Below are 26,979 nucleotides of genomic sequence, written 5' to 3' on the forward strand. Positions count from 1 at the left end.
CTCAACACCTGCAATATTACTTCTTGCGTCTTTGTCTGAACAGTCATGAGCAGTACCATACAGTATGCTCGCAGCTATCCTATGCAATAGCTTATGCACTCGATCTACTTTCGTTTGTGAGCAGGAACCAAAAACTGAAATACCATATCTGAGCACAGACTGGCCTAGAGCCTTGAAAACTAACTTCGCAACTTAACAGGCGTGTTAAATTTAAGCGTGTATAACTGAGCTGCTACCGTTCGTAAACGCTTCATTATGTAGTCAATGTGAACATCCCACAACATCCGGTCGTCAAAATGAAGACCAAGGTATTTAACAGCAGGGGATAGCGGTAGAGAAATGCAAGAACAATTTAAACACTGAGAACCATGTAATTGAATGGATAGGTCTAGGCTAACAGTCTTATGAGGATTTGTAAAACATATTATGGTTGTTTTTTCTTTGTTTAAATATATTTGATTAGCATGTAACCAATCAATCACACGTATTGCGTCTTCTTGAAGTAGTTTTACCGCTTCAGAATACGATTCCTGTGATATGAGTAGTGCAGTGTCATCAGCATATTGAAATATTGCAGCATTCAGTTGCATGTTGGCAATATCATTGACGTATATATTAAATAAAAGAGGTCCCAGAACCGATCCTTGAGGTTACACCATATCTAACTGATGTAAAATCACTATATGTATTTTTATAGAGACTACATGCAAACGGTTGGAGAAGTAATTAGAAAAGAATTTCAAATAAGGACCTCGGAAACCAATACTTTCTAGTTTGTATAACATGATGTTGTGTTCAATGGATTCGAAAGCTCTTGTCAGATCTAAGAAAAGGCCAAGCACAATATTATTTTGATCAATATTTTTACATACGTAATCGTTACATTCTTCCAGCAGATCGACTGTACTTAAGCTACGTCTAAAACCGTATTGAGAGGGACTTATAATATCAAATTTATCGCAAAAGGATAACATGCAAGTGTAAATAAATATCTCCATTACTTGTGCTAACACGTTCATTATTGCAATTGGTCTATAATTATTTTTATCTAATTTACTACCTTTCTTATAAATTGGTATAATTACTGAGGTCTTTAGGCCCTGCGGGATTATACCTGTTTCGAAGCATCCGTTTAAGATAAACAAGAGCACGTTTTGCAGATGATAGAAATTGTACTTTATATCTCGAGCTCTTATTCGGTCATAACCTGCCGGTTTGTTGAGTGGAATAGCGTTAATCAAGTTCCACAGGTCACTTGCGTTAATGGGGGGTAGGATAGCAGAGTTTGGAATTATCTGGCCTAGGTAATTTAATTTCAGAGGTCTAGTAGACTGCTGTTTTAGTTTTGTTAGTGATAGTTCAAAGGCATCTTTAAAGGAGTTAGCAATGTCCAATGATTCTGCAGGCGAAAATGTTTTCAGCAAGCCATCATCTAGACTTTTACGTTCAGGTTTTCTCGCCAAGTCATTCAGCAAGCCCCATGTCTTTGTTACGTTACTGCGACACTGTGAAAATTTTTCAGCGTAGTATTCCCGTTTACTTATTCGTAGCTGAGCAGTAAGCTTGTTACGTGCGGTTCGATATTCTTTCTGCAGATCCAGGTTTGTCGGGTTTTTTACAACGCCTCCATAACCTATCTTTTTGATAAGATAGTTCTACAATGGATGCTGTTATCCATTCTTTCTTCGGATTTCTACGTTTCAATTTCACTTTTTTCGTGGATAGTAAAAAGAACGTACTAAACTGATTTACCAATTGATTATACGTTATCACATGGTTGGTTGTGTCTAATGTCGTCCAGTCAAAGTTTCTTACTAGCTTATCTACCTTTCTGTCGTCTATGAAATATCCCACGTGATTCACGTCATCTTCAGAAGCGATAGTATCTGTCACACGTAAAGCCGTGAAATAATGATCTGCCACTTTTTTATGTATAACTACAGCATCGGTTTCAAAGTGTGGGCATCTCGACGCTATATGATCAATACATGATCTCGTGAGCCTGGAAGCCACAAGTTCTTCATGGGTGAAATGATGTATTAGATGTACCAAACCATGGGCTGAAAGGAAATCTACATAATCAGCGACTCCCTGTTTTCTTGGTTTGGCGATATCATTGTTTATATCTCCCACTATAATTATGTTATGACGAGCATGTTTAGTGAGGAATGTAGACAATTCAGATAAAAACACTTTCAGATCAGAATTAGGCGGCCTGTATACTGCTAATACCAGGAAAGTAGCTTTAGGCTTGCATATTAAAAAGGGAACGACTTCCGCTGCGGTAAAGTCAGCAGAAATTACTTCCATTATCCATTCGTTCTTAACAAAAACGTAGATGCCACCGCCCTTGCTCAGATCACGGCACTTTGAATGTGACTGAAAACCTTCGAGAATATACGCTGCAGATTCGGACTGCGTTATATTTATCTCTGTTAATATGAGGATGTCTAAGTATTTCAATGCATCGCTCAAGTACACATTTAGTGAATCCCAGTGCTTTTTAATGCTTCTGACGTTAGTGTGTGCAAGCTCTATAAATGGTGCAGTGCGGCAATCATGAAAGCGTAGCCTTCTTTGTACCCATTCCGCGAATGAATTGAGCGCATTAGACATGACTAATTTAGCCCTAATAGATCAGCTTCGCTGATAATTTTCTTCGCGCCAGATCCTTCAGTTTTTCTCATGAAAACCATTCCATTCTTCGTCCACACAAACTTGAATGCCTTCACCTTTGCAACTTGCTTTGCCTGCCAGAGCAGTCTCCTTGTTTCAGCCGTCAAGTTCTCATTGATGAAAATGTTTTCCTTTATCAAGATTCTACGCTTGCTATACCATGTGTCTCTTTGTACTCTTGAAGTAAACTTAACGATTATGGGCGGTATCCTTCCTTCCCTAGTTGGCAGCCTATGAGCTGCATCAATACAGTCAGAAGTCAGCGATGGTATATCGAGTTTTTCAGCTAGAGATTTCAAAACAATGTTAAGGTCTTCTTTAGCACCAGGTTCCACGCCATGAATTTCGATATTATTCCTTCTAGAATAAATCTCCAAATTTCTGACCGCTGTCTGCAGCTGCGCAATTTCTTTGTCCTTCGCCGCAAGACATGTGTCTAATTCATAAGAGTGTTTCCTGAGAGCAGCAACCTGTCTGCTCTGAGAAGCAATAGATGTGGTTATCTCATCATACTTCTTTGACAGCATTTCCATCGAGCTTTCAACTTTTTCGATTAGCTTACTCTGCGTTTCAGCTAATCCCAGCACTGAGTCATTCTTAGTGGACGGCAACTGCATGCCCTTATCAAGTCTGTCTACTCGCGAGTGGAAGTCATCTAGCCTGCTTTGAACAGAGCTTATGGCTGCCGTTACCTCTCGCAAAGTGGGCAGCGGCTCTTCAGAATTATTCATTGCGCCAGATGTCGTTTTTATTCTGGCGCACTCTGGACACACCCAGCTGACTTTTACGTTCTTTTTTGCAACGCCTGAGCACTTCCCAGTGTGATATAAGCTGCTGCAGTCACTACAGCACACGCTTAGTGCATCCCGTGGCACCGGTTCACGACAAGCAGCACAGTTTGGAATTCTTGATGCAAGGGACATGACAAAATGCACAGCACAACGCAAAAGGCTCTGTCGCAGTCAGACGGGAGCGAAACAAAGCAAGAAAGACGTAGCTATGACCAAAATTATGGCTTACCTACAAAACAGAAGGCATGTTAGCTTGCGAGCCCACACCCCGTCAGACTGCGACAGGATGGCTGTCTGCTGCCGCTTTTGTATGCGGTCCGGTCCCTGATAGCGTCCCTCGCGTCGTTGCCGGACAGACGATGGACAGCGGAACGTTGACGCATGCGCAGCTTGGACAGCCACACTAGTCCGCGTACGGTATCGACCAGGGCAGCAGGAAAATCTTCTTTGCCGTTGAACAGCCGGGGATGCGATTGCTACAAAACAGAAGGCATGTTAGCTTGCGAGCCCACACCCCGTCAGACTGCGACAGGATGGCTGTCTGCTGCCGCTTTTGTATGCGGTCCGGTCCCTGATAGCGTCCCTCGCGTCGTTGCCGGACAGACGATGGACAGCGGAACGTTGACGCATGCGCAGCTTGGACAGCCACACTAGTCCGCGTACGGTATCGACCAGGGCAGCAGGAAAATCTTCTTTGCCGTTGAACAGCCGGGGATGCGATTGCTACAAAACAGAAGGCATGTTAGCTTGCGAGCCCACACCCCGTCAGACATTTATATGCGGCCATACACTGTCTCCCTGATTGACACGCTTTGTTATGACCATCGCTCGCCAAAATAATGTCACGATGGTAGAACAAGGACCGCAGGCCGACGGTGCATGCAGTGACGACGATGGAATTACGAGGTAGGAATGATGTCGGTAGAACAACGAAGGCATATAAGGACGACGGCATGACGACGATGAGATGATTCTGAAGTGATGACGATAAATAATTGCGACGCAATTACGATGCCATGACGACGGTGGCCTAATCTCGATTGATTGACGATAGAACAATAGTAGCGGAATGAAATAGAAATTATCCTGATGGAACGTAAGGTGGTACGACGACCACAGCATTTAGTAATTTTTAGTCAACGAGACACGCTTCTGAATAAAATCGCTGCCTTCTCCCTTTCTTGTCTCCTCTTCCTTCCCACGCTGCTTTACAAACATATCCTCTGCCGTCGAGCCCAGTACGCCGGTGCTCTAGCTTATTGGGGCACGATGGCACGTTTACAAACATATCTTATCAACAAGTATATTATTCAAGCTCGAACTCAAGGGGGACATTAGGTTTCTTCAGCGTTTTACTCCAAATAATTTATAAGTGAATGAATAAATGCAAGACAGTGATAGAGTGTTCTTGTTAATCACGAAATTTCGACCTCAAGCCACCTCCTCAATTTTAATGACAATGTGAACAGAGCGCTCAATGTACGCGTTGGAATGGTGGGGATGGACGCGTGGGGGAGGGGGGAGTAATTTGGACTCAAGGGGGTGGGGGTTACAACACTCGAAACCCCCGCCGTTGGTGCGCCACTGCTCAGAGCAACAACTGCACCAAATCTGATGAGTTATGTTCAATTTAGAAAAAAAAGTTAAAGTGTAGTGATTTCAGAAAAGGATATTTTATTTAGGCTGTCTACTTTTTACGTAAAATTCTAAAGAATTGCAAAATTTCGAAAAAGAAAACTTGACGTATAGAACTATGTACCTCAGCAGCTAAAAATGATATCGGAATTCTGTAAACTGGACCTACTAATACATCCAAAGCGGATAGCAATCATATATCATACACCATCCTGAAATAGACCACTATGTTGTGAATGTTGCATTTGCAAAACCTTTCCAAACATTATAACAAATTCACTTAAGTGTTAAGGTATAGCAAAAAAAAAACTATGCTGGCGCGCAGCGAAGCATAGACCGCTGCATAGACGGAACGCGCGGAGTAATATATTTTAATGGCCGTACTTCTTGCGAAGCTTTTACAGCGTTGCACCTGGCTGATGTATGAAACGGAGTATAGGATGGCTAATTTAGCAGTACAGAGTTTTGAGGCACATAACCGTAATCCGTAGCGTTCATTTAATTAGGAATACATATTGTACTGGTTTTTGCGTTAGTAAATGAAAAATCAATGCGTTAGAAATGGCGTCGAATGCGTTAGAAATGGTGTAGGAAACGCTACGCGTTAAAAGAAGCCGACTGAAGCCGCGGCTCTGCAGCCGGCTTTAAGTCAACGGTAATAAAAGGTCCCAACAGATGGCGCGAGAGCAGGGCGAACGTGGTAAATTTGAATTCAGCAAAATCCCCATTGCATCCATCATGGGAGGAGTGAGAATGGAGGGGAAGAGCGTGAGGGGAGGGAGGGTGGACAAGAGAGGGTGTTACTTATCAGGGGTGGCAGAAGACTATCGTCTTTCGATGTCATTTGCAGCGAAGCAAGCAGATATGCGGCCAACTTTTTATTTAGGGCCGCGCCCGCGGCGAGTAGTGCTGTAGCGTTTGGCATCGTTGATCGTGACGGCATTCTGAACTCGATGCGCGTGTTTACTTGACATGTTCAAAAGATACCTTAGGTGGTTTAGGGGCCATTTAAGGACTGACGATTATAAGAAAACGGCGTACATCACCGCCACTGCTGACTACGTGAACCACAACCGGGAACTAAACAGTTTGCTAGTATTTACGAATGATATTCTCCCCGAACAAACGTCATCAGTTAGGAGCAAACCTCAACAGTGCACGTCGACCATACAGGAGCATCATCTGTACCGCACATGTTCTCAACAGCATCCTCCGCCACATCATTGAATGGTTTCTTGAATGAGCATCCACCACACGTGCGTGGGCAGTTGAAAAATTTGAAGACTGTCGTCACCTTCCTGACGCCGAGCTGGCTGGCTAGCAAGCTAAGAAGTGAGTACCAGGTGGAATTCAAAAATCACCACGTTGAATTCTGTGTACACGCAGTATACAATGGGGTAGAAGTCCTCCTGGATTCCAAAGGAAGCTCGCTAATGGAGGAACTTAGCAAAAGTACTATAAAGAAGCAACCGTTTAAAGAAGCAACTGACATGCTCGAGGAAGAGAGGCAATCTACCCTGCCCACTCGTTTTGCTCAATCAAACAAAGCTGAACAAGCATTTCACGATCATGCCAGCTGACGCAGGCACAATTCCAGCAGAGGAAACTGGTGATGAGTGAACTCCAGAAGAGAACCCGCTATTAAAGTGGGAACAGGTTCTACAAATCATTTTGCGTGATATAAAATATGCTCCAAAATACGCTTGACGATTCCCACTACTGTATTTGCAGAAAAACTACAGTATGCCGGAACTGACTGAATGCTCCTCGTATCTCTATGTCTGGTCATCTTTTTCCACGCTTTGTAACATACATTACTGAAGGTTAAAGTACTTAACTATTATTTTTATTATTATTATTTTAATAATACTATTTAGGTACTTAACTACCATTTCAAACACCTTGACCTCGACAGCCTCCGTTCGCGCCTCCGTCGGTCCTGATGTGCGATCGGGCGGGACCGGGTCGGGTAGGTGAAATTTCTGTCGGGCTCGGACCGGGCCCGGGTATCGCTTTGAGTCACCGGGCCGGGCTCGGGTGGGTAGACATTTACAATCACCGGGCCCGGGCCGATAGTAACGGTCGTGCAGTGTTCTATTACCCTGTAGCACTTTTTTAGAACGTTTACCTTGAACTCTAAAGCACGAGCGAAATCGCCATAGGAGAGAAAAAAAATGTCACAGTTTCGCCCTAAGGGCGAAGCAATGAATGCGATAGCAACACAGCAATGTCATACGAAGTAAGGTGAGCGGCTTTGGTAACAATATGAATTGTAGTAAACATGAGCTGATTAAGTAAGCAGGTGTGCGGCGGCGTAAGTAGACCGACATGAAGAGAGACTCGATGACCACGAGAAGGCGCGTGTGAAAAGGTGGTGTTGATGAGAAGCGCTTCCCGTGGGCAGCGCGCGTGCGAAGGGACACACCTGTAGCGCTGCACTGCCGATCCGGGCAGCATTACATGTGTAGCGTGCGTTGGAAAATGTGACCCGACTATTACTAACTGAATGAACAAGCGTGGTGTGAGCGCGCACAAACAAACATGAAGAGATCACACTGAATGACTGCAGGCAACGACTGTCAAAACGCTGGCAGCAAGCATACGCCGCTGCGGGCGAAGGTACGTGCGGTCTATCGCTAGTCAGGAACTGAGCCGCGAATGCACGGCTCATAAAGGTCAGAGCCGTGTGGAGATAAGAGACGGTGCGGCGAGCGACGAGCGCGGTTGTTGGCAGAAAAGTGCGCCCCCCCCCCCCCCCCCCCCCGTTTCCTCCGGCGCTGGCTTCCCGCTTCCTTGCTTGCACGCGGGAGAGATAAGAGACCGTGCGGCCGAGCGACGAGCGCGGTTGTTGGCACAGTAGAAGTGCCCCCCCCCCCGCTCCCTCCGGCGCTGGCTTCCCGCTTCGTTGCTTGCGCGTGGGGGATTGAGTGCGTTCGCTCTCCGTGATAGCGTGCGTCCCAGCACGCTTGCGCTCGGGCATACGGCGCGCGGTGAAGATTTTATCTATACGGAACCTCACGGCGACGGCGACGACGACGGCGACGGCGACGGCTACGGCGACGGCGACGGCGACGGCTACGGCGACGGCGACGGCGACGCCGACGGCAGAAATCCGGTTGAAGTGTCCATATAATTGCTATCGCAATAAAAAGATTCCTGCCGATAATTGCAGAAGCTGACTGCTCTCATGTGTGAACTCAACATGACGCACTGTCTTCTTACCTTGAGTTTGTCTACATAATTTCCACTTGCATTGGAAATATAAGAACACCAAAAAGCAAGTATACACTGAATGCTTTAAAATGAGATATGAAAATACTGCAACACCTTGACAACGTTATTAAAACAGCAGAGAAGCGACCCGGTTGAAATAAATTTTGCAGAACAATAACAACACTTATAGCAATGGCCAATTAATTATCAATGATTTTCTAATTAAAGAATCTAACCCGAATATCATATACAAAAGTAAATATAATGTAAATGTTTACTCCTCTCCGAATGACATCGCTGATGCTTTTATTAGATTTTTTTCCTTCTCTCCACCAGATTATCACTCAATTCGAGACCATTAACAAAGTCTAGTATCACATTCATTTTTCCTTGCTCGAACTAACACTTCAGTTCCGAAGGCGGTTTTGAATCTAAAAACACTAGTGCTGGCTTATATACCGTTTTCACCAGCCATCTCAAAGAAGCTATCATTATTATAGCCGATAAAATCACATACATGATTAGCATAACTTTTCAGGCTCTTACGTTTCGAAATGAACGAAACTTTGGCACGTAAAACCCCAGAAAGAAGAAAAGTTTCTAAACTAATTTCAATATTGAAAATGGGAGATAAGGGTGATAGAGCAAACTATAAGGCCATCGCAATTGTGCCGTTTTTCAGCAAGGTCTTAGAAAAACTAATTGAAACACCTCAAACACCTCCTGCATGGGCCCTAGTTTAGGCTTGCAGTATTTTGTAAATAAAATAAATAAACAAATAAATATGAAACAAAATTACACAATTTGACTTCCCTTTTAGATATTTAGCTACAATAAAACTGATTTCGCTGGTGGAAAACATTAAAAGAGGCATTGACAATGGAACTTTTGTTGAGCCAATTTTCATCGATTACGCCAAAGCTTTTGCTTCCATCAACCACGACATCCTTTTCCTTCTTTGCACACAATAAAAAAGTTGGCCGCATATCTGCTTGCTTCGCTGCAAATGACATCGAAAGACGATAGTCTTCTGCCACCCCTGATAAGTAACACCCTCTCTTGTCCACCCTCCCTCCCTTCACGCTCTTCCCCTCCCCTCTCACTGCTCCCTTGATGGATGCAATGGAGATTTTGCTGAATTCAATTCAAATTTACCGCGTTCGCCCTGTTCTCGCGCCATCTGTTGGGACCTTTTATTACCGTTGACTTAAAGCCGGCTGCAGAGCCGCGGCTTCAGGCGGCTTCTTTTAACGCGTAGCGTTTCCTACACCATTTCTAACGCATTCGACGCCATTTCTAACGCATTGATTTTTCATTTACTAACGCAAAAACCAGTACAATATGTTTTCCTAATTAAATGACCGCTACGGATTACGGTTATGTGCCTCAAAACTCTGTACTGCTAAATTAGCCATCCAATACCCCGTTTCATACATCAGCCAGGTGCAACGCTGTAAAAGCTGCGCAAGAAGTACGGCCATTAAAATGTATTACTCCGCGCGTTCCGTCTATGCAGCGGTCTATGCTTCGCTGCGCGCCAGCGGCGTTTGCTCGCGCGAGCTTGCACGTGAGGCTGCAGCGACGGGCTGCAAATAAAACGCTCATAGCATGGCATTTTCAGCGCAGCTTAAGAAACTAGGGTCTTTAGAGTTACGTATCTATGTATTTTCTATTAAAGGAACACACCTCCTAATACTTACCTAGTGATGTTGCGCCTCAGATATGCCTAATATTTACTTTGTGATCGATTACGTTCACAAGTATGAACAGCCGTACCAGTTTAAGTAGTGTGGGCGGTAAGCAAGTGGTCCAATTTTGGCCGGGTGGCTGAATCGGGTGACAGACAGACAAAAAGACAGACAGGCAGACAGACAGACCAAATTTTCAGCGTTTAAGTTCCCCAAGAAAGACTATCGTCTTTAAAAGCTATCTGCTTGACCACGAAATGACGGTTAGTATTTCAGGTAACCTCTCCAGTACACCAGTTACTAATATAGGCGTTCCTCAAGGCCCACTACTATTTGTAATTTGTGTTAACGGGAGAGAGAGAGAGGTTTATTGAAGAAACGCAGAGAGGTCGGTGTGTTAACGGTGTTTCTATTTGTCTTGCTCGTTCCATACAATGCATTTTTTGCGGCGGTGACACACATCACAAGTACCTTGGTGTATACTTTACGGATACCCTGTCATGTAATGAACACATAATAAAGACTGCAAATAAAGCCAACAGAACCCTTGCATTTTTGGCTCGCGCTTTCCATGCGTGCCCTGAAGGCGTGAAAAAGGTCCTGTACACGTCATACGTTCGTCCTATTCTCGACTACGCGGGTGTACTCTGGGATCCTTATCAACAGAACATGATATATTTGCTGGAGCGCGTACAAAATCGAGCAGCCAGGTACATAGTCGGTGACTATCGCCGCACAAGTAGCGTCACCGCTATGAAGACCAGATTGCAACTGGAGACATTGAGCGATCGTAGACGGTATCTTAGGCTGAAGTTCTTTCATACTATTTTCCATGGGCACTCTGGCATAGACAAAACGAACTACATGCTCGCACCACATCACATTTCGAATCGCCGCTATCATGCTTTTGAAGTTCGGGAGACAACTTCCAGAGGCAATTTGCTGAAGTATTCATTTTTTCGACGAACGGCATCTGAGTGGAACAGGCTTCCTGAAAACGTTGTAAGCATGGCATCTAATTCTCAGTTTTATAAGTGTGTTCAAGCTCTATAGCGCTGCTGTTACCTGATCTTGTACTTGTTTTGTTTTCTGTACTGTACTTCTCTACTTGTTTTGTTTTATACGGGTATCATACCTAGATACTAGCGATCTATTGCCTTTGTTTACCTGCTTGTAAAGCCTTGTTTCGTTTGTGTGACACTGTGTTTAATGTTTGTATCCACATATGTATAAATATGCCCCCCCCCCCCCCCCCGTATTGCTCTTAGAGCGAATGCGGGTTGTTGTAATAAATAAATAAATAAATAAATAAATCTTCCCACGCCGTCAATATTCGGGTTAGTTGGAGGTCACGTGATCAAATGCGCGCATAGGGAGGAGAGCACGCGTGTTCTCATCTAGCCCAGCCGCAGCTGCAAATTACTGTGTGCGGTTGACGCTTACGCGGCCCGCGTGCCGTATTCAATTGTTGGTAATCATTGGGGGGGGGGGGGGGTGGAGTGCAGTAATCTTTTTTTTTCTCTGTTATGCGCATGACTGCTATTGATACTGATTTCGAGTGAATCCGGCTTGCCTCACTTCGGTTACTAAGTTATTTATATATATATATATATATATATATATGACCTCTGCATGCACGTTGCAATGTTTCCATCCGCAATAAATGTTGTAAATTATTATGAGATTTGTTTTCATGAGTCGCTAGCATTTCCTACAGGAACGAGAAGCAATGCTGAGACACATATCATTCACGAGTATTTCACACACCGTTGATAAAAGACTCTGCCGAAGGGGTCACTGAAGTCTGCAGGTCTTTTTCAGCGTCAAAAAAGTGTGCAAAGCATTTTGTAGCGAGTTGAACATACAGCAACATATTGATTCTCTAGACATCCCTATTACAAAACCCAGTATCCAGTGCCCAGTGCCATGCCTGATTATGGGCCCAGTGTCACGCGCTGGATACTGGGACGCTGGCAAGGCGCGGCATACTGGGATGCGCTGGGCGCGGGGTACTGGTGCGAAATGCAGCTCTAGAGCGAGAAATACGTGGTGCCTGGCTACCTTATATTTTTTTCGAATACACAAAGAAACCGAGAACGTTGTAATGCATTAAAAAAGAAAAAAAAGTAAAACAAAAAACAAATCTGCAAGGATTCGAACCTCCGACCTACAGATCCTAATTGCAGTATCTTACCACTACACTACGCCGATCCATGATTACCGGTTCATATTTTGCCATGTCAACGCGCAGACAAAGTTTTGTAGCTTTGCACAGACGTTTCGCACAGACATGGTAGATGCGATATCGCCTTCAACTAAAACTTACGCCTCTATCAGAGCGAAAAAGTTGTTGTCCGTATTGCATAGTATGCCTGGAAGTGCTGCAACACTGATTTGCTTTTGCGATTGGTATATTAACAACGAAAAAAGCCTTAAATGAACCGCCGACCCGGAATGTTGCACGGGCCGTTACTGCCGATTTTGACAGCCGTTTCTTATACTTCGCGCAAATGTAATGCAACATTTCCATAGCTCGACAATAGTTTTCAATCTACACGTATCTTTAGGCACATATCTCCGTAAGAGAAGCGGTCGGTTAATGCGGCTGACAGCCTTCGGCGACAGCACATATAAGTATGTTTATAACGTCATATCGGCGCTCATCGCTTGTTATGCTGCCACTGTACACACGAAAGAATTGTCTGTTTAAAAACACCGATGGGAAAGGTGAACTACAGAGTGATTTATCCTCGTTAGACTTGTTGATTCCACAGCCCAGACGGGCCGATAGAGTGCAGACGAACTCGGCGGGTACGTACGGTAGGCTTAACCTTCGGTTGAAGCGAACGATCTCGGTTTGGGTACCGGGCGGATGCGAAAATGTTTGTATTTAAGCTTCAGAACCTTTTAACTATTATTTTTAGTACAACATGGAAAGTGGAAACGCACGAATCACCGCAGCTTTGTTGTCGGTGCGATAATATCAATCAGCGGCAGGCTTTGTGAGGTCCGTTCGAAGGCGTCTGAACGGCTGCTTGCTTTCGTGTCGACTGTACAACACTGCGACAACTCGCAGTCATCGATTGCGTACAAACTACTAGAGAACGAGGCGTTATCTGCGTTTGCGTAATTTCGTTCACGAATACAGCTATCCGCACAGTCAAAAGGGAAATGTACAAAGCGAAAGTGATCTCAAGTGTCGCATATGCATGGGCTAGCATCACGCACCTTTGTTCCAAGCTGCAACACCGCCGACACGAAATAGACATTTATGATACCAACATTTAGCGCTATATTTAGGACAGGAGTCTGTTTTTTGGACAGGAGATGCCCATAAAATTGTATCAAGCATTTAATATTCAACAGCGCCTATACTCCGCCAGTGCGGCACAAACGAAACCAGCGCAGTCCCCAGTACGAGTCAGCGAACTCCAGCGCGTGTACAGCGCACACCAGTGCGCCCCAGCGTCACAGCAGTGAAACCAGCGTCTCGTCCAGTGTGACCCAGCACTTCTCCAGCGATCTCACCAGTGTCGCAGTGACTCCCAGTGACTCCCAGCGTCCGCAGTGCCACCCAGTGTCAAAAACATTCACAGCATATCCACGGGGTGAATGATGATGAGTGGGCGAAGCTCCGGAGGGAATCATCGGATCTCCCGCTTAAGGGGACGCTAGCACAAACGCGTTAGAAACGTGCAGTACTCTCTAGTAAGGGGGAGCGGCCACAGCGTCTTACGCAGCCATTTACACATGCCGGAACGTGCACCGCGTTTGCCGACGCCATCACATGACTGCCGAGAGAGTATACCCCCCGTATTCATAAACGCTCCTCGACTTGAACTTGACTTGCCACCGCTTTGGGCAGCGCGTTCGAAACGCGTTGAAGGTAAGGCGGAGAGGCCACAGCGTCTTACACCAGCTTCTTACACGGGCCGTAACGCGCTAGCACAAACGCGTTAGAAACGTGCTAGAAACGCGGCCTTTCGTTAATGTTGGGTATTTATTGCCATCGTGGTGCGTGTGTCCATGTCTGCTTCGTGGCGTAGTGGGCTAACGCCGCGCGCTCGGAAGCCCCTGAGGGGTCCCTGGTTCGATTCCGCGCTACGGACACAACTTCGGAATTTTTAAAGACGATAGTCTTTCTTGGGGAACTTAAACGCTGAATATTTGGTCTGTCTGTCTGTCTGTTTGTCTGTCTGTCACCCGATTCAGCCACCCGGCCAAAGTTGGACCACTTGCTTACCGCCCACACTACTTAAACTGGTACGGCTGTTCATACTTGTGAACAGTATCGATCACAAAGTAAATATTACGCATATCTGAGGCGCAACATCACTAGGTAAGTATTAGGAGGTGTGTTCCTTTAATAGAAAATACATAGATACGTAACTCTAAAGACCCTAGTTTCTTAAGCTGCGCTGAAAATGCCATGCTATGCGCGCCGACGAGCGCCCTCTGCCATGGAGGAAGGAAACCCTCTGCACAAGCTCATGTTTCCCGATGTATTGCCAGATGGCGTCCATGTCTCACGCAGCGCCTCCTCAATTTTATCAATGCCAGTCAGATGCAGATGCGGCCGATTCAACATAAAGGAAGCGCTGTCTGAGGCAGGGCAAAACATAAATGGCCGCTTGATGAAATAATGCGGTAAAATGAAATCTGTTCAAACAAACCTTCATGCCAGGATGGAAATGGTACGAGAACAGCATCACGGGTGGCCGCGGATCAGACCAGCACTCATGTAGTACGGCCGGCAGAAGACTATCGTCTTTCGACGACATTTGCAGCGAAGCACGCAGATACGCGGCAAATTTTTTTTCTCATTTTTCTCAGACTGGTTACACACTACTACTACGACGACGATGACGGGGACGAACGGGTGCCGCTATAAGGAGCTTCGCCCCTAAAAACGCGCTGGTTTCACACTGGAAGGCACTGGAAGGCGCTGGTTTTTGCAATAGGGATAGACTATCCATATCATTACAAATAATTATTAGTTGGCTAGCTCTTTCTCTTTAAAAGTATAAGAAACTTTGACCTGTGTACACATTGAAATATAATGTGCCTGTGAATGGGGTTCACACTGGAAATTTAAATAACATGTTGGAGTTAAAAATTACGGATGAGGGAGCCGCCATTGGAGCTTCTAATGCGCTTGTTTTCTTATTGCCAGGATATTCAGAAATAAAGCGAAATTATAAATAAAAGCCGTGCACGTCCGCGTCAGCAATGATGCAGTGAGCTTTTAGCCACAATAACATTTGAAGGGAAAATCTAGAGGCAACTCAAAAGAAACCTTAACGGTTTGGGCAACAGGACTCTGGTACTGACATTTTAGGAGCGGGGGAGGGGGGGGGGGGGCTTCGGCATCGCCAGGGGGGGCTCTGCCTCCCCCGCTCCCCCCGCGGAAAATTCCGGAGGGGGCTCGAGCCTCGGAGCCCCCGCCCCCGTAGTCGGCGCCTATGCTCTCACCCCCTGCGTGCGCACACGGAGGTTGGCCGTGAGTTCTTCAGGAGTAGTGCCGGGGTCTATCCCATGGATGACTCCACGCAACGTGTCTTCGGGGGCCGCCACGTAAGTGTTGAATTCGTGGATATCCCCCCCAGTGTCAGGGTGGTGATCCGGCGGAGAACTTGGGCTGCGTCAACATGTGGCGCGCTGGCAATAATAATGTTCGATCCGGGACGGGTGCGGATGATGAAGTGGTCACCTGTGCAATGTTGTTGAGAATCGCCCGCCGCACAATGGCTCGGGAGATTTGGTGTGTCGTGAAGTTCCGAATGGCCAGAACCTTTTTCGGCCGCATGATGATTTTTAGGTCTGTGCATGGGAGCGGCGGCAGCTTCCGTCGTAATTGGCGCGGCTCCTTCACATGTGTTGTTCGCGCCGACGCAGCGCAGGCCGCGTCTTTCGACGCAGCGAGAGCGTTCTCCGCCGAGGCAGCCCCGGCGGCGGCGTGGCTGGGAGGTTCGCTTGCAGGACCGGCTGCCTGCATTGTTTCCGCCCGAGCTTGGTCGAACTTTTTCTGGCGTTGGCGTTGACTAGAGATGCGAAGTGCCGAATAAAACGGGAAAATTCCGGAAAAAACTGGGTTTTTCTGTTTTTTTCGGCGCAGTTGGAAAAACTGGGCAAAATTTCCGCGGGGAAAAACGTACAGAGAACAAAACTTAGGCAACACCCAGCGTTGAACGTGAAAGCGAAACGCAGAACGCGAAACCGAAACGTCGCACATGATACCAAAAGACCAAACGACGGCTGACGACTCGCCATCGATATCACATAATGTCAGCTCCAGCGTCAGCGTGGCCTCGTCATTCAGGTGCACTTTCTCATGTTTTGGTGCCCGTTATTGTTCAATTTTGACTTTCCCTCGTGCACTTGTGCAACCTGTGGCGGAAGTCCTCATATGAAGCCGCGTGGAAGCAGATTTTGCAATGGTACGGCCAATTTCCGACGTGTGGATGCACTTCACGGTCGGCGAGACATCTTGATCCCTTTCCACAGTCTAAGCCACGACAAAATAGCCACAGAAGCGACATTTCAGCGTTCTTTGTTCTAACTGCCGTAACAATTCTAAGAAGCCGCACCCGTTCACAGAGAACTGTACGCGTTCGCGGTGACGCTTCTGGCTTGTTTTCGATTTGTTAAGCCATGCATTCGTTTGTGAAAAGGCAGCAAGCATTTCACTTGTGTTATTTAGATAATGGGAGTTATGGCTTTTGACATTTGGCAATAAGCTGTTGACCGTATGCTCAAGAAAATTGGTTCTTTTCCATTTTTTCCAAAATATCGGGAAAAAACGTGAAAGAAAGAGATTTTTTTCCAATTGCTCAATATTTAGGGAAATTTTGCATCTCTAGCGTTCACAACGGGAAATCGCCAGTTTCCAGTTCGCATCGGTGTCGGTCACCGGCCCCCACGGTACAGACGAGGTGGGCTGAAGTACTGGGGCCTCGTCGTCGCTTGCCGAGGTGAGCTTGTCGAGGTCGAGGGCGTCCGTGGGGCCGAGGGGCTCGGAGGGGTTGACCGCAGGTTACAGGCATGGGGTGGTGGTCGTGCCGGCAATCAGCGTGATGGGAGCGTCCATATTGGTGTTGGAGGGTTTCGCGTCGCCAGACCTGGTGGCCCATACTCGCCGACGCGAGCTAGGTCTACCCTTAGGGCTATCGGGCCAACGCCCGCTTTGGATCTTTTCGAGCCGATAAAAAAAAATGTCCTACCGGCTCGGGAAAGACGTCCGGATGTTCCGGATCGTGAGTTCTTGGCAGTCCGACGCAATGTCGGTGACGATCTCGAGGTAATCCGGTCAGTGAGAGCACATGTTCGGCGGAGCTCAAGCGACGCACATGCGCTCACTCCGAACGCTCCCGCTGTAGTTGGTATCTACGTAGTGATTTATATAACGTGTATGCCGGCAGAAGCTGAGTCTGCTTAGCTATTGTTGTACGCAGTCATTTGGTTGAAAACATTTTGCTGTGTACGACGAACCTTTTCTTTTATTACCGGTGTTTATGGGATTTCCGTAATGCAAAACACCAGAAACGAAAACAGTCAGACATTTAGCAATGCCACCTCGGGTGTTTCATGATAAGGTATAGAGCGGAAGCCAATACCTCCACTGTCTATTTGAACAACCATTCCTATGGGTCTCTCTTTTCCCGTTCAGTGATTGATCCTCAGTTCTGATGCTCAGGGACGACGGTGTGCGCACGGACAGAAGAATTGTTATTTGCACCTGAAAGTATTCCTTTACAAGGTTTTCCAAGTTACGGTCACCTGTGCAGATATCATTACTTCAATTAGCTTCCTTCTTAACTTCTGCGGAACAATACTGTTTTAGATGCGAAGCATCTTGTGCTCGGGGTATGTCACTCCCTCCCTCCCTCCATCCATCCATCCATCCATCCGACATGCGTCCACACCCCTACTGCGCTTGCGCATCCTCCTCCCCTCCTTTCCTTGTCTCATCTCCTCTCCTCTCGGCATTCATGCGCGTAGTCCTCCCCCTCCTGTCCTCTCCGGATTGCGCAACGAATGGCAACACCTGCGGCTCCGCGCGCGATAATGCGAAGCAGCTTAGGTTAGAGGCGCGACGGTAGGCGCCCCAGAGGCACTGGCAACAGTCACCACCGTCATGCGCGTTTGGCGCGAACGCCGGAAAAACGCCGACGGCGTCGACAATAGTTCTGCACGTTGCTGGTGCTGCTGCATGTCCAAGTTTATACAGCTGATAAAACTACCTTGAGTCGACCACGTGGCTGCTTCGCATACTACTCAGGGTTCCCCTACGGGAAGATGGTGTAATTTTTTACGCAATGTTTGATTCATTTTCCACACTGTGGTTGGGCTATTATTGCGATAGCAATTATATGGACACTCCAAAGCAGATTTCTGCCGTCGGCATCGCCGTCGTCGTCGCCGTGAGGTTCCATATGACGTCAATGGAGATGAAATCGTCGCCGCGCGCCGCCGAACGCTGTATGCGCGAGTGAAAGGGCGCGAGAAACGCGCGCTTTCACGGGGAGTGAACCCACGGCGGAGAACAAACGCGCCTTCGGCGCCGTGCTCCCTTAAGGGCTGCAGAAGTAGGCGTCTCTTTCCTCCTTTACAACAGTGTTGCCAGGTCCGACGAGGCCGCGAAGCCAAAAGCTAGAGAAGTTGTAACCCAAATGTAGCTAAACAGAAAAAAAGTGCAAAATATTTCGTAGCCAAATGCAGCCATTTTCATTTGCAATTTTATTTGTGTATACATTTTCACATTTGACTACGGCAATCCTTTTTTGAACAACCCGTCGTAACAAAACGTCCGTGCCGCCGTGGCGGCCGGTCATTTACATCAACAACAGCGACATCATGCTTGCACAGAAGATCTTTGGTTGGGCCCAGAAGCTTTTAAGTTCCAGCGAATCACTGCAGAGGGCGAAATCAGTGCATTTGTTTTATGACAGATAGTACTAAGTTATTATTTTAGTTATTTACAGTAATATTAACTAGGAACTCTACTTTTTAGCTGCCGTGAACACAAAATAATGTTCAGCGTCATTGATCTCTAACGTTATTTCTGCCTACGGCGTAGAAGTTCAGCTGTCTAGCGATCTGCGACGGCGACGTGCTCACGGCTTCTTTTTTTATGAGCTAAAAAAAGTCTTTCGCGCTGTGATATCTTGCGTTATTTGTCGCATCGTCCTATCTTGTTTTCTCGTTGTTTTTTCGATTAGCTTGGGCCGGATTAGCTGGGACACAAACTACCTATATAGCTGGGACATACACTACCGGCCATACACTACCGGCCCCCACTTTAGGTCTCTAGCATGCCAAGGAAATCTTTTAAGAAAAAGGACAGGCAATAGATCCCACTCACTGTCTGAATCGGTGTAAGCGGAGCTTTAGAAGATCACTGCGCAAACCGGCACACTAGTGTAAGAAGCGCGCAGTCGTTTTCGGCGACGAGCACGTCCCGAACTAACTCGCTCGAAATTGTAAAAGCCGTGACGGCGCACAAAGCGCAATGGTAAACAAATTGATAACAGTGGTAATGCTGTGAAAACCGGTTACTGTCAAAAAGCTAACCAGGTTGATGGCTAATAAAGCTTTAGAATAGGGGCCCATAAAGTTTGCGGCCCCAAAGAGCTTTGCTGGTGTCAGCATTGGGGCATGCAGGAATGAAGAGTTTTGGAATAGGCGTTTTGCGTTTGCCGATAGCGTGTTGTGTTTGTAGCGTCACTACGGCGTCAAAGAAAAGCTGTTATCAATATTAAAATAAAATATACCATTTTATGATAAAGAAAGTAATTTAGACTTTCGTGTTTTCGCCTTTAATTACAATTTAGAACTTATTCTATTAGCAGCTGCAACTTGTTGCGCTTAGTTTTGAGTAACCAACTTTACGCACCTTCAAGTCAATCCGTGATAGGCCTACGAGCCATGAAACCGACAATTGAATTTGGAATCAGCGGCGTATAATAAATCAATCTTCATGACACATGTTAGTTGAGAGAAAGCGGTAACCGCAATCACTTCTCCTAGCTTACGAACTTCACGCGTTGCCACGAATCCACCCGAGTTTTGTGCTAGGTTAGAGCCTTCGCTGCGATGGGCACGGCCATGTTTGTTGACGAAAGCTTTTGGGGCAGCTTTTCGGGCTCCCACTAAATCGAATTAAATAGCGTGCCCGACGCAAAACCCAAACACAGTTTCTGTCTTGAGCGTGCGCAGTGGTTTCGACGCTATTTCTTTGTGGCCCCAATACGTTTGAGGCCCCTATTCTAAAACTCAAATAATTGCTGGGGTTTTACGTGCCAAAACCACGACATCATTGGAAGGAATTACGCAGTGGGGGACTCCGGAATAGTTTGGGCCATCTCGGGTACTTTAACGTACACCTAGGTACACGGGTGTTCCTGCATTTCACCTCGATCGAAATGCGGTCGCGGTGGCCGGGAATCAAACCCGCGTCCTCGAGCCTGCCGCACGACACCTCACAAGCTAAGCCAACACGGTGGGTGAAGTTCATGTGACGTAGTGCACTGATGTCATCGTGGCAAACATATTTCGATATTAGCAGAATGAGTAACTGCATCTATGACGTTACAGGCAAACCATCTAGAAGTAAAAACACCAGAACCCACCTTTGGCGCGGGGTCTTGCTCCCATTCTTTTTTATACGTTCTCGCATACTTGGCCCACTTGCCGCATACTTGGCCAACCTATCGAAATGAATCTCGAATCTAAGCACGAAGAAAACTTCATCTAGCAGAAAAAGTAAAATCGCAGTAAAGCTTCGCGCCAGAAACGTGGCGTAGGTCGAACGCTGTGCCCGGCGTAATACTTCATGCGGAAGACAAGACCATGAACACACTGGAGCGTGTCATCCACCCGTGCTTCCCTTTCATATAAGTGCCACGATCGCCCGACGACCCCGACTCAATGTTATTGCTCTGCCTTCCTGAGCATAGCCATGTTAGTACAGTGTACTGTGAAAAACACACTACACCTAGGTTCATCTCGATGCCCGGGAATCGGGTGCCTAACGGTAAAGCAGGGTGTAAGTTTAAGTGCATCAAAGAGAGGGTAGGAAAGGTAGGGGGGGGGGGGTAATTTCGCGCACGCACACACGCACAGCCACGCGGGCGGCTCAGCCAGCTAAAACATAGCCTTTGAGATTTGCTTCTACCCGATCAGATTTGCTTCTACCCGAATTTACATGCGGTAAAGGGTTAACCGTGTGTAACATATCCAGCCTTGGGTATATTTACTGGGTTACAGTGGCTGTATACTGCTGGTGGTGGTGGTGGTAAAACCTTATTTATTGGCCTTAAAATTGCTGCGAAGAGACTCCGGCTGGTCGGAGGCTCTTGGTATACGGTGGGGGGCCCTGAGTCGAGGCCTCCGCTTGCGGCCGCCGCTCTGCGGGCCTCGTCAATCAGACTTAGCTGATCGTCCAGGCTCTCGCTGGCCAGCAGCTCTTTCCATCGCTCCGCAGTTGTATGGGGGGGATGGGGGGGGGGGGGGTATGGCAGTGATAGCCTGACATGCCCACTTGCTATGATTAAAGGTTGCTTTATCGAACCACCATGGGCAGCGAGAAGGGTATGTCGTAGGAGGTATTTTACTGAGGATATACAAATTGGGATACGTGCCGGTTTTGATTTGTCTCCAACTGACCGATTTCTCTTTATTTACTGTTCGGTGTGGTGGGGAATAGGTTCTCCTAAGTCCTCCATAGTGGGTTAGAATGGCCGAGTAGTAGCGCGGGACGGGAACGGGTTCCTCAGGGGAGCAGTTGGAGGGTGCTCGGCTCGTGTACCCTCGAACTACGGTATCCGCCGCCTGGTTTCCCTCCAGCCCCATGTGACCCGGTGTCCATATTATCCGATGCCGTATTGGGTGTGTGTGTGCGTACTGAGATGCTCGCCAGTGTATGTCGCACTTAGGATGATACCGAGGGCAGGCTGGCTGATGCGGCCTTGTAGATAGTTACGGCAAGCCGCTTCGGAGTCCGTCAGAACAGTGAGCAATCGTCTATGTCTGTAGCCGTGGGCAAGATCGAGCGCATTGGCTGTATCTTCGGCTTCGGTGTTGTTGTGGCATCGTATGGAGTTGCTGGTCAGTTCTTGAAGTGTGTTGTCCAGAACTGTGTTTACTGTCTTGGTGTTCGTGCGGTCGTAGTTGGCAGCGTCAACATAGTATGTGGTGTTCTTGTGCCCGTACTCTCGTTCGAGGGCTTCCACTCTGGCTTCCCGCCGTCCCTGATGTAGACGGGGGACCATATTACGGGGGATTGGGGCGACGTTATAGGTGGTGCGAAAGTGGTCTGGAATGGGCTTGCGGCGAGCCGCTTCATGGAGCTGGCCGGTATAGCTGAGACGTCGTAGTAGTGCGCAGCCCGGTGGTGTTTGTGCAAGTCGCTGCAGCTGCGTGGCGAGTTGCGCTTCGCAAAGTTCTGCATAGGTGTTGTGCAGACCCAATGCGAGGAGCTTGCTCGTGGGAGTGCCCAGGGGTAGCTTGAGTGCCGCCTTATAGGCCTTCCGGAGCATGGCTTCCACTTGGTCCTGTTCGCCTTTGGTAAGTCGTTGATAGGGCAAAGTCTATTTCATCCTACTAACCACGAGGCTGCGTATGAGTTTCAGGGTGCCCTCTTCGCGCATACCGTGGCGACGAGTGGCGACCCGGGATATCATTCGGGCAACCTTCAATGTGGTAGTGCGGAGGATACTGAGGGTGTGATTCACATGGAGGTTTGACTGGATCCAAATTCCCAATATACGGATGGTGGTTTTCTCTGGGATTTGTTGGCCGGCGACAACGACGCGCAGGCTGTAGCCTGGGTCCTTCTGCGCCGTATGGGGGGGCTTGTGTTGCCAGATTCTCCGGAGTTCAGACTTCTCGGTTGCACAGGCCAGGCCACGTGCCTGTACGTATTGTTCGACGCAGGTGGCTGCTTTCTGCAAGTTATGATCTTTTTCTCCAAGGGACACCCGCGTAGCCCAGATTGTGATGTCATCCGCGTGCATTGCGTGATGGATGCCATCAATGCGATGGAGTTCGTGCGCAAGACCAACATTGGCTAAGTTGAACAGTAGCGGGGAGATTGCTGAGCCCTGAGGGGTGCCCTTGTTGTGAACCTTGGTGATGTTTGAGCAGATTGACCCGAGAGCGACCGTGGCGGTGTGGTCCGACAGGAATGCCTGAACATAACTGTAGGTGCGCTGTCCGCAGTGAAGGGCAGCAGCGAGGACGTCGAGAATGGCTTGATGGCTCACATTATCAAAGGCGCCCTTGATGTCCAAGGCCAGAATGATATTTTCTCCTTGGTTTGGGGCAGTGTCAATCAGTTCTTCTTTTAGTTGAAGCAGTACATCCTGGGTTGAAAGATGTGCCGGAACCCGTACATTGAATGCGGGAGCAGGTCATTGTCCTCGAGATAGTTTTGCAGGCGGCTAGTGATGACGCGTTCGAAGAGTTTTCCGAGGCAGGAAGTGAGTGATATTGGTCGAAGGATCTCGATCTGGAGCTTCTTACCCGGCTTCGGTATCATTATCACCTCTGCGTGCTTCCATTCGGGGGGGGGGGGGAGCATGCCACATTGCCAATGGTTGTTTAGGAAGTTCGTGAGTTCTTGTACGGCGGTGTAGTTGAGATTCATGATAGGAGAGTACGTGATTATATCCGCCCCCGCAGCTGTGTTGCGGGTGCTGCTGCGAATGGCAGCATTAACTTCGTCCAACTTTATCGGTCGGTCCAGGGTGTGGTTTGCATAAGCTTGATACCTCGCCCGATAGGGAGGCGGGTGATAATCACCATAGCATTCGCGCTGTACTTGAGCAAGCAGCTCGTCGTCCTTGCCTTCAAAGGCGTGTATGAGGCGCTGGACTGATTTGTTTGTCTCATTTTTTGTTCGAGTAGGATCAAGCAAGGCTCGTAGAACGTGCCACGTGCGGGCCGCTGAACTGGGCCCAGTTAAGTCGTGCCAGTTGCTCAGCATACTGCTCAGCCTGGATGGTGAGAGCTGCGATCTTGAGCTTGAGACCTCGGTTATGTTTTCGGTTCTTCTATCTGCGGATGAGGCTTCTTGTGGCTTCCCACAGGTACAGGAGATGGCCGTCCACTTCTGGGAGTTGCGATGTTCTCTTAATGACGGTGGTGCAACAGGTCCCGAATTTCTTTAGTTTGCTCGCACTAGTCAGTGAGGTTTGTAAGGTTGCCAATTGAATTCTCGCTCTCGCGACGGAAGACGTCCCAGTTTGTGATGCGGGCTTGTCCAATGGAGCAACGCATCGCACTCTCCGTAATTAGTGTACGGAGAATGCAGTGGTCGCTAACCAAGGATTCCTGCAAGTTGACCCAATTATAGTTTGCACTACCACGGGCGAAGGTGAGATCGGAGCAAGTGTCCCTGCATACGCTGTTGCCGAACTGGGTAGGCTTTGCTGGATCCGTAAGCAGTTCGAGTTGGAATTTTTCGGTGGCACCTGCAAGTTGTTTGCTTTTGACATCCGAATGATTGTATCCCCAGCGTTTTTCGAGAGCGTCGAAGTTCCCGAGGAGTACGAGTTCCTTCCCCTTGGCTAATTTGCAGGCACCCTGGAAGTCGTTGGATTTTTGTTTCGGGGGACTATATACATTGACGATTATGATGCTTCGCCTCTCGGCTTTCTTTTTGCGCCTGAGAAGTAGCTCCACTATCAGGTGGTCGATGTTGGTGTCTGGGATGTTGTCAAGACCAATTACAGTTAACGCTTTGTTAATCAGGACGGCCGCTCTGCCTTCTGTCGGGCTATCGTAGGACTCATGGCCTTGGAGTATGGGTGATGTGCCAGGTTCTTGTAGCGCTATAACATCTGGTTGAGCAATGTGTGTGGTAATGTATTGTTGGAGGAGGCTCCGCTTCTTGCGGAAGCCGCGGCAGTTCCATTGCCAGATTTCTAATGGTTCGCCAATAGGTGGGGTTGTGTTGCCCATGGTTAATTCCTGTTGTGGGGAGGCGTGGTTGTCGGAGTGTTGGCTTGCGAGGCCGATGTGAGGGTGAGGTCAGCGTGTGTCAATGCCGGTGTAGAGTAGAGTTCAGGGGCAAGCGATTCCAAGCTTAGTCTGAGAGGGACTTGGTCTTCCGTGGTGCGGGAGCTGCGGGTAGCCCTCTTCCTTTGTATATTGCGCCTTTTTCGGCAATTTGGGTGTCGAGGCTTGTCTCGAGGGAGTCAAGGCGGGCTCCGAACTGTGTGAGGGGGTGTGTGAAGACGATACTGAATTGTTGGGAGAGTTGTTCGGAGAGCGCAGACAGCATTTCGCGTATCTCTTCGCGTGTGACTGCGTAGTCCGTCCGGTTGGGAAGCAAGGGATGCATCTTAAGGTTTGCGTGTCTGTTGCGGTTGGTTTGTGAGTGGCGTTCGGTGGATTCAGGTGGGGATCGAATGCGCGCCATTAGGTCGTGGAGTTGAGCACTGTCCTTAGCCTGAAGTGCCTTGACGGCAGCCAGCTCCTGTTTGAGCTTGAAATTTTCCGCGAGAAGGTGTTCGTACGCGGTGGACTGAGTGTTGGGCGGAGCGATGGGTGTCGCCCCTACTGCTGGCCAGCTCACCTTGGTATCGGTGCCGGCTGAAGAAGTGGAATTTTGCTTCTCGGCAGACTTGCGGGAGGCCTGCTGGGGCTGTTGGCGTGTGGGCTGCTGCTGTTGCCCCTTGGTCTTCCGGTCCTCGTTCTGCAGCTGTTGCTGCTGGCCAGGTCCTGCAGGGGGTAGAGGAGGGAAAGACTGCGACCGCTAGTGAGAGAGGCTGCACGAAGTCTCCCCCTCCTTGCTGAACCACCTGCGTTTGGGATTGGGTGAGTTGCGCTGGGGCTTGCGCCCACGGGGTTTGGTGGGTGGGGTGGACCGTGGCCGCAGAGTCTTTAGTCTCTGTGAGCACTCTGTGGCGCACGTCAGGTGGCCTCCCCCACAGGGGTGACCGTCCACGGGGTCGAAGGTACCGCACTGCCCACACACTCGAGCGTTCGGCGTTGGACACACGCCTGATCGATGCCCCAGTTGTTAGCAGACTTGGCAGGCTTGCCGTGTCGTCTTGTATGGGTGGCAGGCTACCTCCCCCCGCCCTCCGTAATACAGCACATAGCGAGGGAGGAGGGGGCCCTCGAAGTTGATCAAAGCAGATTTAGTAGCACCAAGTATCCGCACACTGTGCACTCTCACCGCCTGCGTGAGCACGTGGAGGTTGGCAGTAAGTTTGTCGGAGTTAACACGAGAAAGATCAAGCCCTGACACCGTTGAGTTTTCGAACTGATTTTTTATTCTCGCTCTGCACCTGCCCCGCGGTCGAATGCCAACGCCTTTTTCCTTGATGGGTGCCACAAGCCGAGGAGCTACAGGGCTACCCCCGTAGAGCGTGAGCCATTGGAGTCTCCCAGTGAAGGTGCTTGGATGTGGGCATCCAAACTGGAGATGCAAGCTCCGTGGACACGAGAGCGGCAATGTATGCAGGTTTTAGTCAATCGGCAGCCACGACGTCTTGACGGCCGTTGATGTCCAGCGTGAACGTCTTAGGTGTAAGATGGAGTACGCGAAATGGGTCATCATAGGCCGGTGTGAGTGGTGGCCGTATTTGGTCACGCCGAACGAAGACGTGACTGCAGTCATGCAGATCCTGGCTGACGAAGACAGACTGGGGGTGTCGGTCGGCAGGAATTACAGGAGCAAGGTCGCGAAACGTGGTGCGCAGCTCTCGAATGTACGTGGAGGCATCATGAGTGGAAGGGGGCGACGACGGTTCAAAGAATACCCCTGGAAGACGCAGGCACACATCATAGACTAGTTCGGCTGATGAGCAGCCGAGATCCGTCTTCAATGCTGATCGGATGCCCAGAAGTACTAAGGGGAGGTGATCACGCCAACGTTCTCTTGGCTGGTGAGCAGTGAGGGCGGCTTTCAGTTGTCGATGAAGCCGTTCGACCATGCCTTTGGCTGAAGGATGGTAGGCAGTCGTGTA

This window comes from Dermacentor silvarum, chromosome 5, assembly GCF_013339745.2.
Source record: "Dermacentor silvarum isolate Dsil-2018 chromosome 5, BIME_Dsil_1.4, whole genome shotgun sequence".
Taxonomy (NCBI): domain Eukaryota; kingdom Metazoa; phylum Arthropoda; class Arachnida; order Ixodida; family Ixodidae; genus Dermacentor; species Dermacentor silvarum.